Source organism: Panthera uncia, chromosome X, assembly GCF_023721935.1.
Source record: "Panthera uncia isolate 11264 chromosome X, Puncia_PCG_1.0, whole genome shotgun sequence".
In the NCBI taxonomy this organism is placed as follows: domain Eukaryota; kingdom Metazoa; phylum Chordata; class Mammalia; order Carnivora; family Felidae; genus Panthera; species Panthera uncia.
The window spans coordinates 22,697,943-22,716,161 of NC_064817.1; the positions used below are offsets into that span (position 1 = coordinate 22,697,943).

Genomic DNA, 18,219 nt, shown 5'->3' on the forward strand with positions numbered 1-18,219 from the left:
GAAACCAGCTCATTCACTTCACTCTTGACATGCCCATGTTCTGACACGACACAGACACTTACGGTGTTTACATCCCCTAGTCTGACATTTTTGTGGTAATATATTGTCCTAGTTCCATCTTGCATTTCAGGGTTCTTTTTACTCCTTCAATTGTGTTTCTTTTCTCATACCTTAAATGTACATTTCTCTACATACCAACTCCTTTGAAAAGCAACAAGGCCAGAATTCCGTCAATTATTTTTCTACTACCTAAACCTGCATTCAAAGTTCAGATTTCTACCAAAATTACAGCTAATTCTAATTGCCAGTGGGTCACAAAACCCAAAACTGTTACATCACTTACATTTCTCAATTCAGTACTTTAATGCCATCACTCTTCTTTCTCATTGTCCCTCAATATTGTAATCTGAAAATCTTAATGCTATTTTTTTAACATCCATTTTTTTTTTTTTTTACTTTCCACACACTACATGAAGTAGAGTGTGTGAGCTAGAGTTTTTATTCAATGGTCCATGGAGTTATGGGGAAATGACAATCTCTGAATCCACAGGAAGAATGCATTATTTTGTATATATCTATGTGAATTTATAAAGAAATACCATTAGTTTTTATTAATTTATTAAAGGATTAAGAACCAATGTTTCAGATTCTCATCACCTTATACTAGGATTATTGTAGTAACCTTTGGCTTAATAGGCTTATTCTCTAAATTTGGCTGATCCAAGTGATGAATCTTTAAAGAAATATCTTCATACATCCAATATTAATTCATTCACTTAATAAATATATAGTGAGTATCTCCTATGTACCAAATACCATTTAAGGTTCTGGGTCACATTGATGAACAAGACAGAAACAAAATTCTTCTCACAGAGCTCACATTTTAGTGAATAAAGAAAAATCCAATCTATTAATAAACAAAGAATCAAGAAAATATCCATTAGCCCTATTTGCTGTCCATGTAATTAAACAGGAAGATTTCACAGTTACTGGGTAGCTATGTCCGAAGAGATGGTCATGAAAAGCCCTTCTAAGAACCTGACAGCTCTAAATGAGAAGAAGCAAGCCATGTACAACCAAGGAAAAGCACCCCAGAGGTGTGCATTAACATAAAAGGTGAAAGGTGGTAACGAACCTGGGATTTTTGTAGGAACAAAAGAGGAGGCCAGTTTTGCTAATGCACAGTGAGCAAGAAGGCAAAGTGGGGATGAGGTCAAAGGGTTAGGTAGGAGCAGATAATTTAGGATGGTGGAAATGAAAACCGAGTTTGGATTAAGGGTAAGCATGATGAAAATTTAAGTAGAAGACATGGAATCTGGTTTATTTTCTGTAAAGAAAAAAAGGATCTTGACAAAAGTAGAAGAGAGGCAAGCAAAGCCACTCAGTTGATCATGGAGGTCAAGGTGCTGGTCTCTGCAAAACCTACACTATTTTCCTCTTGGGTCCCTCTGTGTAGTCATGGTGATGCTACCCATGCTTCATGTGTCTCCCCTCGCTTTTGCATACATAACCTCCTCTCCTGTCACCACAGCGCCACAGTATTAAACCCATTACACAAACAGTATTAAGAAAAGAAAAACAGGGGCGCCTGGGTGGCTCTGTCAGTTGAGCTCCCGACTTCGGCTCAGGTCATGATCTCACAATTCGTGGGTTCGAGCCCCGCATCAGGCTTTGTGCTGACTGCTTGCTCAGAGCCTGCAGCCTGCTTCAGATTCTGTGTCTCCTTCTCTCTCTGCCCCTGCCCCACTCATGCTTTGTCTCACTCTGTTTCTCAAAAATAAATAAATGTAAAAAAAAAAAATTAAAAAAAAAAAAAGAAAAACACCAGAATGGTTGAGACTTACGTTGAAATGATCAAGTAGCCAAGTGAATTGGCTATTATTTACATGATGTGTTCTTTAAATTATGTCATAGCTTTAAGTACATCACAGAAAGAGTCTGGCCTCTATATTATTCATACTAATCCATGTATTCGGCACTATGGTAAAATATAAAGTTCAGATTTTTGAATTAACCTATAAAAATAACAGTCAAAATACTGTTTTATCCTAAAAATGCTGATTACATTGTAAAAAAGAAATATCTTCAAATCAGTATTAATCAATGTCATTTTTAAAAGCAATCGTACATCATGAGTCATGATTCTAATTGTATGGAAACGGCCATTGGCTAAACAACAAGCAGGAATAAAGCAAAATGTTTTGAGCGTCAAACTGATCTGTGCTAACTAATTTGTATCACTTCTACTCTCCCTCCTCAAATACCATCTTAGCCCCTTTTATTTCACACATCAGTGCCCAATCTTGTCTCTAAACTTATTTTTAAAACCATGTTAGCTATCAGCAAAGTTTAAATGTTGTTTGTCAGAAAGTGATACAAAACTACTGGGGAAAATAACCACCATCGAACTCTTCTAGTATGTGCATTCTTAGCAGAGGGTCATTATGACATTTGTCATTGGAGAAATGCAAGTTCAACAAATGCGTTTGTTTTTCTTCTAATTTCTAGTTAATCTTTTTACAAAGAAAAAACTTGTTAAAATCCCTTGGCCAAACTGGGGCACCAGGAGGGCTCAGTTGGTTAAGTGTGTGACTCTCTATCTGGGCTCAGGTCATGACCTCACGGTTCGTGAGTTCGAGCCCCACATTGGCTCCACTGCTTGGGATTCTCTTTCCCTCTCTCTGCTCCTCCCCTGCATGCATGCTCTCGCATGTGTTCTCGTTTTCTCTCTCTCTCTCTCTCTGTCTCTATCTCACATAAAACAAACAAACAAACAAACAAACAAACAAACAAACAAAAAGGTCTTGGCAAACCTAAGGCTTAGAATGTCCTTAAGGCTTGCATCAGGCTGAAAAGTTAGTTTTATGTAGGTAATATTTGCACATTATCTTGAACATACAGAGGGAAGATACTAGAATAAGTGAAAATTCCATCAAATTAACATCAAATCTGAACATTCCTGACTCCTACATGCAAACCAACTATCTCAGATAAAATTCAAACTGGGGCACAGTTATACTGAACTTGTGATTATCAGAAATAACCAAGTTCTACCAGTAAAACATCATTTCTCACCTCATTCACTTTCCAACTTCTTGAAAGTTAATTACATGTAATACAACAATCCCACTTCAGGTTATTTATCCAAAATAATTGAAGCCTGTATCTCCACAAGATGTTAGCACTCCCACATTCATTGTCATACTACTCATAATAGCCAACTTGCGGAAACAGATGAATAGATTTTGTTTTTAAGTGTGGTATATACACACAATGTAATACTATTTGGCTTTAACAAGGAAGAAATTCTGACACATGTTACAATATGAATGAAACTTGGGGGCAATATGCTAAGTGAAGTAAGATCTAGAAGGACAAATGCTGCATGATTCCACTTATAGGAGGTAATGAAAATAGTCAAATTCACAGAATCAAAGAGTATAATGGAGGTTTCCAGTGGCTGGGAGGAGGGGAGAATGGGGAGTTTGTAATCAATGGGTATCAAGTTTCAGTTTAAGCAAGATGAATAAGCTCTAGCAATCTACTGTACAACATCGTGCCTATAGTCAAAAATACAGCATTGAACACTTAAAAATTTGCTCATCTCACATTGTGTGATTTTTGCAGTAAAATAAAAATAATTATCCCCGTATAAAAATTGCCCATTGTCATAACAGTTATTCCTATGGTACATTGGTTTTAATTCCAATTCTGTTGTTTACTTATTTCATTATAGTTACTAGTTCATATGCCTGTTTTTCCATTCAGACGAAAAATTTTGGCCATTACATTTTATCTCAATCGTCACAACATCCTACTCAGAAACAAATGTGATCCCATGCTATATATTAAGAAAGCAAGGCTACATCATCTAGCTGTCAAGAACAAACAGGAATATAAATCTATTCTCTCAAACTCCAAAGCCATTTTGTATTCACTCTTCTATACCTAGTAGTCCTTGTGGTAAGAACTCTTACCCAGACGGAAGGAGGGACTTACATTTGCTTTAAAAGTCCCTTAACACCCTCAACCTGTGGGTCTAGAGGTCATCATTAGGTGTTATCCTAAGTTTCAGAGATAAATCAATCCTGCAGTGTTTTATACGAGATGCAGGGGGAAAGTTAGAAAACTGTATTATGCAACCTACAGAAACTAGGCTTCATCATCTCTTCAATTATCATCAATTGAAAAAGTTGCTTTAAACTACTTTTCAAAATGTACTTGTGATGAGTGTATGACAAATGAATTACAAACAGAAAGGCACCGGGGCACGTGGGTGGCTCAGTCGGTTCAGCCACCGACCTCGGCTCAGGTCAGGATCTCGCAGTTCGTGAGTTCGAGCCCCACATCGGGTTCCGTGCTGACAGCTCAGAGCCTGGAACCTGCTTCAGATTCTGTGTCTCCCTCTCTCTGCCCCTTTCCAGCTCATGCTCTGTCTCTCTCTGTCTCTCAAAGATGAATAAATGTTAAAACAACAACAAAATCAACAACAGAAAGGCACCTTCCTGAATAAAGAAATTAAAATTGAACACCAAAAAACTCAATTATGTCAAATGATAGGAACATTTCTTTAAAAATCATATGTTACACAAAATACAGAGTTCGGCTTTTAGAGCAACTTCTTTATAATCTTTATAAAGATTAACTGTCAAGATACTATTTTTGCTTTAAAAATACCAGTACATGTGCATATACAAATGTAAAACAGAAAAGATTCCTAGACAATATTAATCAATGTCATTTGTTTAAAAAAAAAAAAAAAACAATTGGTGCACATCATGAGTCATGAATGTAAATTTATGCAAACTGCCTTTGGCTAATAAACAAGGAGAATTAAAATAAAAATGTACTAAGTGTCAACTGGATCAATGATAACTAATTTGTATAGATTTAAATTATATCTATCTACCTCAGGCAATCACCAATTTCTTTATTAACTGTGTTGGAACATTTTTGAGCAATTAGAACTCAATTGCTATCAAATAGCTAAGATTTTAAAATGGCATTTAAAAATTACATGCTTGAACATTTAGAAGAAATTAAAATCCTGTTTATTTCTGATTGCTTATTACACAGGTCAATGAACATTTTCTGAGTTCAATTTCAATAATTTCCTGTGGTATTTTCTAACATTCTTGAAATTTCTAGGTTTTAAGAATGAGGGTTAAAATAAACCGCACCTTTGCTGCAAAACCATATTAACAGGATTAATTCCTATCAAATAAAACACTGACTAGCTTAAGTATATTGTCTTTACTTGAAAACTCCAGAGATCAAATTAAAGAATCCATTTGATGGAGAAATGTCCAGGTTAATTGTCTTTCTCTAAATTTCTGGGAAAAAACCACGAGAGCATGTTCTATGTCATGCACAAGGGAAGAGATCTTCTAAGACCATCAATGTTCTCTGCTGCAATCAAGTTCATTTCAAAAAAAAAAAAAATCAGTTACATCTATACCACCCAAATCCAAGTAGATATCAGGACATAAGTGGTTTGAAAGTTTTAGGCTCTAATTTCCTATGAAAAATTTCTCTTCTTTCCCATAAGATTCTCTTTCAGGGCCAGTATTTTTATGCCTCAATTCGAGAGGATGGTTCCTGAGATACACTCTTATTCCTTGTAAATCATGAAGAGATAGAGGCCAGCATCTGAAACCTGACCCATGACAGTGTCTCACGTATCTGTGGTGAGGGCTGACCATAAAATTGTCCTTCTATTGCAAAGAAATGATCAGTGAAAATATAACTTTAAAACCAATGCTGTTTAGATTTTCACCTCTTGAAATCGAAAACTAGGTAAAAGATACCAATTCTCCGAAAACAACTTAACAAAGGTTTTAAATAGCTCTCAACATCACGGAGACAATATGATAGTGAAGAATATACAGATGTGAAAACCCCGAAGAGTTAACAGAGCTTTCAAAGCTCCATTTTCTCATCTAGAATAAATATCTGAAAAATTAAGCTGCAATTTTGTTAACATCACAGGGCAAAAGGAAAAGACAAAGCCCAGGACCTTCCTAATGTAGGACTCTGACAATCCATTCATTGAGAATAAATGTATACATATGTATGTTTAGGTATGCTTATGTAAAAGCAAAATGAATGACAACAATATTACAAGGAACAGGAGGAGAAAATTTGGATCATTTTCTTACAGTAACACACTCACACACCCCTGAAGGTGTCTAATGTTACTTCAAAGTAGTCTAGTTATAAATGTATACTGCAAACTCTAGAGTAACAACTTTAAAAAGCCAAAAAAGTATAATTGATATGATATGCTAAGAGAGGAAAGAAAAGGGACTTATATAATATTCTTAATAACACTAAACAAGGCAGAAGCGTGGAAGACAAAACTAGGAACAACAAAGGAAACAAATAGCAAACAGTAACAAATAGATACTAATCCAACTATATGAATAAATACTTTGAATGCCAATGGTCCAAATGCATCAATTAAGACACAATGCCAGAGAGGATTAAAAAAACAACACTTTATATTGTGTACCAGAAATCCACTTTAAATATAAACATAAATATAGTGTAAAAGTAAGTGGATGGAGAAAAATTTATCAGGCTAACACTATTGAAATGAAAGCAGAAGTAGATACGTTAATTTCAGACATAACATACTTCAGAGCAAGAAAAGTTATCACCCACTATGAGGGACATCACATAATGATGGGGTCAATTCTCTAATAAGAGGTAACAATCTTAAAATGTATGCAATTAACAACAGAACATGAAACAAAACCTGATAGAACTGCAAGAATTAACACACAAATCCACTATTAGAGTTGAAGATTTTAACAGCCGTTTCTAAAAAATGGACAGATTCAGCAGGCAAAAGTCTAAGATATATTTGAACTCAATAACAAAATCAATCAACAGAATGTGATGGATACCTATACATTACTTAGTCCAACAACAGAATACAAATTCTTCTAAAGTTCACATAGCACATTCACCAAGACAGACCACATTCTGGACCATTAAACCCAACAACTGTATAAGAATGGTCATCATACAATCTCAATCCATAGATCACAAGAGAATTAAACTAGAACAGCAGAAAGGTAGCTGCAAAATCCAACATCACTGGAGCTTAAGCAACATTTCTAAATAGCATACGGGACAAAGAAATCTCAAAAGAAATTTTAAAATATTTCAAACTAAAGGAAAAGGAGACACAACTTACCAAAATTTGTAGGATGCGGTGAAAGCAGTGATTAGAGGGAAATTTATAGCATGGAATGCATAGGTTAGATGAGAATAAAGATCTAAAATCAATGATCTAAACTTCCCTTTAAGAAACTAGAAAATGAAGAGCAAATTAGACACCAGTAAGCAGAAGAAAATCAGTAATAAGAGGGGAGCTTAGATGTTGCATAGTAAGAGGACCCTAGCCTCTTCTCGCCCCTTGAACACAACAAGATAAATATCAAATCATTCTCAATACCCCAGAAATTAACCTAAAGACTGACAGAACAAACTCCACAACTAAAGGGAGACAAGAAGCCATATTGAAGAAGGTAGGAAGTACAGAGATGTGGTTTGGGAGAGAAATGGATCACTAGTGCTAAGAAGGAGAGGGAGCCCCAGTGGCAAAGAAGGGAGGGGGGAGATGAAGAGAGGGGAACTACTTGGGGGGAATGCAAACTGGGGTAGCCACTCTGGAAAATATTATGGATGTTCCTCAGAAAGTTAGAAATAAAACTACCCTATGACCCAGTAATTGTACTACTAGGTATTTACCCCCAAAATACAAAAATACTAATTCAAAGGGATACATGCACTCTGATGTTCATAGCAGCATTATCAACTGTAGCCAAATAATAGGAAGAACCCAAAAGTCCATCAACTGATGAAGGATACAGAAACTGTGATACATATACAATGGAATATTACTCAGCTGTAAAAAGAATGAAATCTTGACATTTCTAACAACAAGGATGGAACTAGAGAGTATTATGGTAAGCAAAATAAGTTAAAATGAGAAAGATAAATACCATATGAGTTCACTCATATGTGGTTTTAAGAGGCAAAACAATCACAAGGGGAAATAGAGTGGAAAGCCAAGAAATAGACTCTTAATTTTAGAGAACTGATGGTTACCAGAAGGGAGGTAGGGAGATGGGTGAAATAGGTGATGGGGGCTAAGGAGTGTACTTGTTGTGATGAACACGGGGTGTTGTATGGAAGTGTTGAATCACTAAATTGTACACTTGAAAGTACTATCACACTGTATGTTAACTGGATTTAAAGGAAGAGCAGTAAAAAGAATCAGAGAAGAAACCAATCGAATTAAACAAAAGAATCCAATAGAGGCAAATAATAAAACCAAAAGCTTGTTCTTTGAAAAGTATGTAAAATTGATATACCTATGCCATGCTAATAATAAAAGCGGGGGAACACAAATTACTAATATGAGGCATGAAATACAGACCTCACCAGAGATATCATGGACACTAAAAAGATAATCAAGAAATAACGGAGCATCTGGGTGTCTCAGTTTGTTCAGTGTCCGACTTTGGCTCAGGTCATGATCTCGCAGTCCGTGACTTTGAGCCCCACTTTGGACTCTGCTGCCAGTTCAGAGCCTGGACCCTGCTTTGAATTCTGTCTCCCTCTCTCTCTGCCCCTACCCTGCTCATGCTCGCTCTCATGAATGAATAAATGTTAAAAAAAATTTAAAGAAATACTATCAAGTACTCTATACCCTCAAATTTGATTATCTAAATGAAATTGATCACTTCTTTGAAACAAACAATATTCCAAAATTCACTTAAGACATAGAATTGAAGTTATTTTATTCACACAAGAGGGAAAAGACAATCTGAACAGGACCACATTTGTTAAATGAGTTGGATCAAAAACAGAATGCATCAAGCCTAGATGGGTTCACTGGTGATTTCTATGAAATATTTAAGGATGAAGTTATATCTATTCTCTACAGTCTTTTCCAGAAGATACTGGCGGAGGAAATATTTCCTAATTCTTTGTATGAGGCAATACATCAACAAATGATGTTGGATATCCACATGCAGAAAAAAAAAAAGAATCTAAACAAAGACCTCAGATAGTTTGCAAAAATTAAGTGAAAATTGATTACATACCTAAACATAAAATGCAAAATTCCTAAAAGAAAACGTAGGAGAAAACCTAGACCAGCACTAAGTGTGGTGAGGATTTTTATCACCAAAGCTATGATCCATGAAAGAATGAATTAGTAAACTGGACTTCATTAAAATTACAAAGTTCTGCTCTGCAAAAGACAATGTCAAGAGAATGAGAAGACAATCCAGACTGAGAAAAATATTTGCAAAAAACACTTTTGGTATATGGCATTTATCCAAAATATAGAAAGAACTTTCAAAACTCAACACTAAGAAAACCCATATTAAAAACGGGCCAAAGATCTTAACAGACACCTCCCTGAAGAAGGTATACAGATGGCAAATAAGCATATGAAGACATGCTCCACATCACACATTATCCGGGAAATGCAAATTAAAACAAGATACCACAAAACACCTATCAGAATGGCCGAAATCCAGATCACCGACAATACCCAACTCTGGTGAGGATGTGGACCAACAGCTCATGCAGTGCTGGTGGGAATGCAAAATTCTATGGCTGCTTTGAAAGATTGTTTTACAGTTTCTTTAAAATTAAACATACTTTTAACATGCAATCAGTAATCATGCTCCTTGGTATTTACCCAAATGATTTAAAAACTGATGTTCATATGAAAACCTGCACATGGATATTTACAGAGGGTTTTTATGGCAATTAAAGTATTCTGTAGAATACCAGGATGGTGGATAGTGTTATTACATATTTGTTAAAATTCTTAGAGTGTACAATACCAAGAATGAACCCTGATGTAAAATGGGGACTTCAGGGTGATAATGCTGTAGCAGTGTAGGTTCATCTACTGTAACAAATGAGATGATGATATGGGGTGTGGGGCGGATGTGCATCTTTGGGAATAGAGAGTATATGGGAATTCTCTGCACTTTTTGCTCAATTTTGCTGGGAACCTAAAACTTTTCTAAAAAATAAAGTTTATTAATGAAAAATATTATTTGATCAAAAAGAATATAGGAGAATAAATATTTTTAAGGCTGACCTTTTTTCTGTGGGGAGGAGTATGGGTATAGCCAGATAGCAAGTGACTCCCCAAAATCAATCAATAAAATGTATTCACATAAAAAATTGTCCATAGGAATTTATTTTTGTAGATATAGTCAAGAAATATGCTATTTTTTGTTAAATTTACTTATTCTTTTTGTATTGTAGTCTTTAGAAACAAGGATGACAAATAGCTTCTTATAAAAATCAGTGTCTAGATCATACACATATACACGTAAATATCACATAAGTGAGAAAAATCTGAATTAATAAATCAACAGCACAAACCAAACCACAGAAATTTGAGCTACTGAAATTAAGTGGAGCTCCATATTTACAGTAGAAATGAAATCCAAGTTGCAAAATATGGACAGGGAATCCTAAAAAGTGTTGGAGTAATTTTGGAAAAGAACTAAGTAGATATTGCAAAAACATTAAATGTAATGGATGAAATAAAAACTCAATGTATACTTTTAATGGTAGATAAATACAACTGAAGACAGAATTAATTACTAGAAAAAATATCCATAATTCATCCAAAAATAGAAAAAAAAGGAAGGAAAATATAGAAGAGGCACAGAGTTACAATGACAAGGCCTACCTTACATTTAGTTGATGTCCCAGAATGAGAGGAGAGAAAAAAATGGAGAAGAGAAACTTTTGGGACATAATGGCAAATAGCCAAACCTTATGCAAGACCCTAATCCACAGTGAAATATGTATCTTCCAGTGGGGAGATAAGTTAAATGGGTGATGGGTGTGAAAGAGGGCACTTGTGATGAACACTGGGAATTGTATATAGGTGAGGAATCACCGAATCTTACACCTGAAACTAATGTTACACTATGTTAACTGATATTTAAATAAAAATTTGAAGAAAAAAAATTCACATCCACAAATATTCACAGAAACACTGTAACACACTCAAACAGAAAACACCACAAATGTCCATCAAAAGTAGAATGCATAGGCAGTGCACCCAGCAGTCTCCTGGATCTGTGTCTTGCTTCAGCAGGACAGAAGAGACTCAGGGACGCCCCTTCTACCAGTCTCTGATCACACTCCAAAACTTTTTCCAGGTGCAACCTTCAAAGCCATCTTTGCTGCCACCCTCTGACTCCAGGATCAGCCAACACCCAATTTTGAGCTTAGCTCCTCAATACTGATCAACCATGATCTCCCTCACTCATATTATTCCATGAAAGTTGGAGGCCACCCACAACTGCCTAGTCAACATGCAACTGCAGTCTTCCTACACTTACCTTTCTTTGGGCTTGTATTTCGACAGGGACAATGTGGCTCTGGAGGCCGTGGGCCGTTTCTTCCACAAGTTGGCTGTGCAGAAGCAGGAGGACACAGAGCATCTCCTGAAGATGCAAAACCAGCCTGGCAGAGTCCTCTTCCAGGATGTGCATAAGCCTTCCCAAGAGAAGTAGGTAAAACCCTGGAGGCTGTGGAAATCATCCTAGTTCTGGAGAATAACCTGAACCAGGCCCTTTTGGATCTGTATGCTTTGGTTCTCTCTACCGAGACCCCTATCTTTGTGACTTCCTGCCCACTTCCTAGATGAGGAGGTGAAAAGCACGAAGAAGATGGCGACCACCTGGCTCACTTCTGCAGGCTGGCTGGCCTCCAGGCTGGGCTGGGTGACTATCTATTAGAAAGGCTCATCCGCTGGGTGTCGGGGTGGCTCAGTTAGTTAAGCCCCTGACTCATGGTTTCAGCTCAGGTCATCATCTCACGGTTTCATGAGTTTGGACCCTGCGCTGACAGCATGGAGCCTACTTCATATTCTCTCTCTCTTCTCTCTCTGCCCCTACACCCACTTGTACTATATCTGTATCTCTCAAAATAAATAAATAAACTTTAAAAAATAAAGAAAGGCTCATCCTCAAGCACAACTATGAGCCTCTGAAGCCCAGCAGCCTTTGAAGGGACGCTCTGGCATCACCCTGGTGCCAAGGCTTGTGCCTGAGCCTCTCCCAGCAGCCACCAGGCAGCTTTGTAACCACCCTGGAGCCCTTTCCCAAGCTGTGGACCAAACGGAAAGTAAGATCTTTTTTTAGAAAAAAACAAAAAAGTAGAATGCTTAAATAAATTGTGCATAAGTAAATTGTAGCATATGCATTCAGTGAATACTACAAAACAATAAAGACAGATTTCTACTTTAAGCCTCAACAATTAAGGATCTTATAAACACAAGGCTAAATGTTAGAAATGAGACCTACAAATCATACAAAATGATGAGACAAAAAATAAAAAAAAAAACACGAACAACAATTTGGGGTGCCTGGGTGGCTCAGTCCTCTGAACATCTGACTCTTGATTTCAGGTCAGGTCATGGTGTCACAGTCATGGGATTGGTCCCTGCAAGTGGGCTACATGCTGGGTATAGAGCCTGCCTGAGATTCTATCTCCCTCTACCATTCATTGTCTGTCTGTCTGTCTGTCTCTCTCTCTCTTTCTCACACACACACACACACACACACACACACACACACACGAAAATAGAAAAACAAACAAAATTTAATTTCATACATGGCATGAAATCACAAAGTAAGTAGGTGTTTTAGCCAGCAGGGGGTTTCACATCCTCTCAGTGCATCCCTTTGGCCTCTTCCATGGCCATGTCTCCTCAGACCTCTTCTGCCAGCCCCTTACACTTACAAGGATGAAATCACTGGGTTCTACTCCTGAAGCCAAGACTAGACTGTATGTTAACTTGAAAATTAAAAAAAAAATTATTTGCCATAAATACCAATGTTTAAAAAAAGGATCAAATCTGATTACATTGGGTCCACCTGGACAACGCAAGAGAATGTGTTTAAGATAACCTGTAACTTTTATTCCCCTTTACCACGTATCATAACATATTCATAGTCTGACGCTGGGGGATTAGGAAGTAGGGGGTCTCTGGGATGGTGGTTATTTTGACTACCAATTGTATTATTTATTTAAGTTTTGAAACACATTTTTATGTTATCAGGTTTCTTTTAAGCTCACCTAAAGCCACAACTTGAAGTTCATATTCAAAATTGATGTAAAGTGCAATGCCAAATTTCATTACTACTCAACCAGTGGGGCTTTACACATTTACTTTGACACTATGGTAAGTACATTTAGTAATTTTCTTTTCCAGCTTCAAGTCATATATAAAATGAAACTAAATAGGTAGATATTTTGTAAAAACACAGTGAAACTCTGGCAATATATATTATTATTCCTTCATTATCATCAAATTCTGATAAAAGATTTTTTAAATATTTGTCTTTATTTTTGAGAGAGAGAGCAAGTGAGCACTCATGTGGGAACAGGGGCAGAGAGAGAAGGGGACAGAGAACACCAAGCAGGCTCCATGCTGTCGGTGCAGAGTCTGACACGGGGCTGGATCCCGCAAACCATGAGATCATGAACTGAGCTGAAATCAAGAGTCGTAGGCTTAAAAGACTGAGCCATGAAGGCACCCCTAATATAGACAGAGATACATGTGTTGTTCTCAAACAGCGTAAGTTCTTTACAGTACCAGCAAGTTGACTTAAAAGGTAACTGCCACATTATCATTTGAGACTTTCTCAGTTAAGCATTGATTAATTTCCTACATTTATAACACATGAAAACTTGTTTTTATTTTTCTACACGTGAACTGGAAGTATTAAAAGTATTGTTTTTTGGGGGGGGGGGGTGCCTGGGTGGCTCAGTTGGTTAAGCATCTGACTTCACCTCAGGTCATGACCTCATGGCTCATGAGTTCCAGCGCCACGTTGGGCTGTGTTGACAGCTCAGAGCCCGGAGCCTGCTTCAGATTCTGTGTCTCCCTCTGTGCCCTCCCCCAATTAGTGCTCTGTCTCTCACTCATAGTAAAATATAAACATTAAAAAATTAAATATTGTTTTCTGTTGTTGTTAAACTTGAAATACTACAACCAAAACAATTATTGGACTGAATTTTTCAGACCATCACATTCTTGAAAGTATTTCTCTATTTTTAAAAGTGGGGAGGTTCTGGCTAATATAACTATTTCACATCACTTATAAGACAACTGAGGTACAGAGAGACTGATTTCTAAACCCAAAGAAGAGTTGCTAATAGATCTGGGATTGCAGTTTAGTCAATAACAGTTAAGGTCATACAAAATGTGCTAGATCTTTGGTCATTTGACAGTGCTTTGGCAAAAGGCGGTACTATATGCAGAAATGGCCAACATAATCCTTTCTTAAATGAGAACAACTTGTCTATCCATCTTCCTATCCATCTCTTCTTTCCTGGCCCCCTCCTTCCCTCTTCATTACAACGCCTAATATCATCTACCAAAATTAACTACACTTTTGACAACATATGTACTCCAAACTTCCATTAAGATGATAATGTGCATTTGTTTAATTCTTTAGAAAGAACTCAAAGTAGCCTACCCTTTCTTCCATCTTCAGTACTGCTTTCCTTTAATGTCAAAAATTACCTTATTTTAACAGAGAAACTACTTTCCAGTTAGTATACCAAACTGTCAGTGTATGGAAGGCTTTAGGAATTTCCCAACTGCTTTAAAAACTACATTTTGGGAGTGCCTTTAAACCCTTACTGACTTATGCATTCATTCAATAAATGTTAATTGCGCACTTACTACATAAGTCACTAAAATTTAAGATTTTAAAAAATAATCATTGGAATAACACTTAAGAACCCATCTCATTTCGGAGTTACAATCAAATGCACTTTATCTAAAGCTTTTTTCACATAGTCTATGATTTTTCAGATTATGAATCACATCTCTAATTACTAGAGACTTGTCTCTAATTAATTACACCCTGAATTTCTACATAAAAAAACTATTAATTAGCATAATCCTAAATTTGAAATGTCTGATATCCCCAATTCCTTGATTAGCATTTTTAAATGCCTTTTTATACATTTGTCTCACATTTAAAATTTTATCACCTCTCAAATAAAAATCTTGGTTTGAAGATGACTTAGAATTCCAATTTGACAATCATTTTCTTCTTGATCATGAACTTCTTCATCTGAATTTCACATAATTCAAATTATTGCAAAGATCAGAACTTAAATATACACTTAATTTTTGAAAAAATTACATTTCTAGAGTTTGTATTTAACTGTTGTTCATGCTTTACTAAATTATTAACAGAAGACAAAAATAAATGTATATATATTTGTATGGCAACACGTGTCCCAAGTTCTGTTGTTTACAATCTGGGTCATGGTAGGCTGCTTGGGCTGCCATAACAAAATACCACAGACTGGGTGCCCTCAACAACAGAAATTAATATCCTCACATTTCTGGAGGCTAGAAACCCAAAATTATGGCAGGATTAGTTTCTGGTGAGAGTGCACTTCCCGGCTTTACAGATGGCTGCCTCTTCACTATTTCCTCACATGGCCTCTCCTTGGTATGTGCATGCAAAGAGAGACAGAGAGAGAGAGCGAGAGAGAGAGAGAGAGCGCGCGCGCCTGTAAGATCAGGACCTTACCATTATATCTCATTTAATGTGAATTACTTCCTTAGGGCCCCATCTCCTAATACAGCCACACTGGGGGATTAGGGCTTCAGCATATGAATTTGGCAGGACAGAATATTCAGGTCATAACAGTCAACTTAAATAACCATATGTAATGGTAATTCATCTTCTAGTGTAATCTGGAGGTCTATGTTAGGAGTGCTTTCCTGGTCAGGAAATGCAGCGATACACACAGGTACCATAAGCCTTTAGGAGTTACACCTCCTCCTAGGATTCTCTTAAAACAGCCCTGGAACAGAAGTTCAGTCAGTTGTAGACATAGTTTGTTAATGAATTATAGCCCAATACAAGGTCTCCTGCAGAAATCTATGCTTTTTAAAGTAGGTCTATCTAGGGGCCATTACTTTCTGGATGTAATCTATGACAAACACAAGACACCAAAAAGAAGGTGACACTGTCTTTTACATGAAGAGTTTCCAAGTTTCCCAAATTTGCTCCAGCTGTACTGGCTTAAGTCCCAGACTCCAGAGCCTTTTATGGTAACATAAGCAAGCTTTTAAGGTAGCTGTGATGCAGAGTAGTTCTGATTCCAAACAGGTAAGTACTATTTTGTGGGACCAGCAAGTGAAGGGAGTAGGCACAGGACACAGGTCTGAGACTCTGGTGTGGCCGAGGTCAAAGAGGCTCCACTCTTTCCATCAGTTAAGAAGGGGAGGATGGAGGTGGATTAGGGAGGAATTTAGCATTGCAGCCAGTATCAAAAAGATGGCCATCTGTAGATGTTTTCTACAGACCACACCAAGTCCTTTCTTTTATCAGGTTGCGTAACATTAGAACTATTTTATGTACAAAGCCCTGGGACTCCATTTGGGATCAAGGTCCCAACTGCACTGTGTTGCTGTTGCACTTGAGTTGGACTCAGGCTTCACGTTCAGAACAGGAAGTGTACCAGCTTAATGGGCTGAAAGACCTCAGCTATGAATTCCATATTACAGGTGGAGTGAAAATGGCACAGAGCGAGGAAAACTTTCCCAAAATAACATATTCATTTTCCCAGAAATCTTACCAGAGTCGCACTGTGATTTGTTTTGTTAGCCAAGCATGAAAACCTAAAGAAATTATATTGCCCCCACTGAGAATCTCAAGCATAATGTACTCTCTTGTAAGTGCAAGGGCAAGAAACAGAGGATTAAGATCCTAAGCTATTGGTTGCTACTTCCCTGAGCAGTTTTCCTGCCATGATGAGATTTAAGGGAATTTGGTGCTCTAGTTTTTGAGACTGGAGTCGGTCAGTTGTAGCTGGATTCATTACCATGGGGAGGCACTGTTGAGCTGTCAGATCTCCTTGGACTCCGCCTTTCAAGGATGCTGGTGTGTGAACCTAAGTTCTGTGTTGGGAGCCCAGGGAGTACCACAGTACACTGAGCAAGCTGCACCCCACATAAACAAAAATCAACGGCTGGAAGGCAGGTCCTAGCAGAAGACCCTTGGAATCGTTCTTTATCGTCCCACATATATCTCATCACTTAGCAAAAAACGAGCACCAAATGCTAAGGATTATTCGAGGCACCAGAGATGTGTCTGAACAAAATCTATCAAAATTTCTCTTCTCATGAAGCTTCCGTTTATAAGAAAAAAAATTCTTTGAACCTAGAAACTTGGTTTTAAGAAAAAACACTCATACTGGAAGTAAGCAGTGGATTACAGGGATGAGGTTCAAAAACCAGGGTTTGGAAGTAGGTTAGAGTACCAAGAACGTTCAGAAGCATCAAGTATTAAGGGATGGACCAAGAGATAAGAATAAGATCAAAAGTGACTACACAGTGAAGACACACAAGGTGGGATTAGTGAGATCAGAAGGCAGAGCCAGGATGGAGACTGAGAGAATACATACAAAAATCCGTTATTTTATTTAACAACTATGGCTTTACCATGAGCACAGAGGATGTTATTAAGAGCACCTATCTCATTTATACAATATTTAAGATTAAGTTTTATGTTAATACCAAGCAGCTACAGAAAAAAAAATCCTGGCTTATGATCCCATACTTTGAAATGTTCCCAGAGCGAGTTCTAGCTTTAACTGTTCACCTTTATTTGTTCTTCCATTTTAATTGAGTAGCTCGCTATATAGACAGAAAGGCTCTACAGTTTCTTTGTCATGGGATTTATCAGACATTCCTTTAATTGTCAGTCTCTCTTTCTAAACTGTAAGTTCTTAAAGAAAAACTACCTTGAGGTCATTATCCTTATATTAATTCCTGCAACCTATGACAACGCCTCATTTCCTATTAGGCAGGGCCACCTTATGTAGGTTGTGCAGCTTGTGCACTGCACAACTCCAGGGGCACCACACATACGAATAGGATGTAAATGGCACCCCTGGTGTCACACAGTGCACAACTTCACAAGCATTTATGGTTGCCCTGGACCTCATCAGTGTTTATTAATGAAAACGTTTTTACTGCTTACGATTTGTTGTCAGATGTCAAATAAATATGCCAACTTGTGACACACTTAAGTGTACGTGGCAAGCACAATGGCATTGTATAATAAATGAAATGGATTTCTATTTTAATCTTAGACTAAAAGAGATAGCTTTGAAAATTTG

The 18,219-nt window shown here is 37.2% G+C and overlaps 1 pseudogene; it reads left to right on the top strand.

Annotated features, from left to right (window-relative positions):
• The first annotated feature begins 1,245 nt into the window (after positions 1 to 1,245).
• On the top strand, positions 1,246 to 11,836 carry LOC125931249 (ferritin light chain-like; annotated as a pseudogene).
• The last annotated feature ends 6,383 nt before the right edge of the window (positions 11,837 to 18,219 follow it).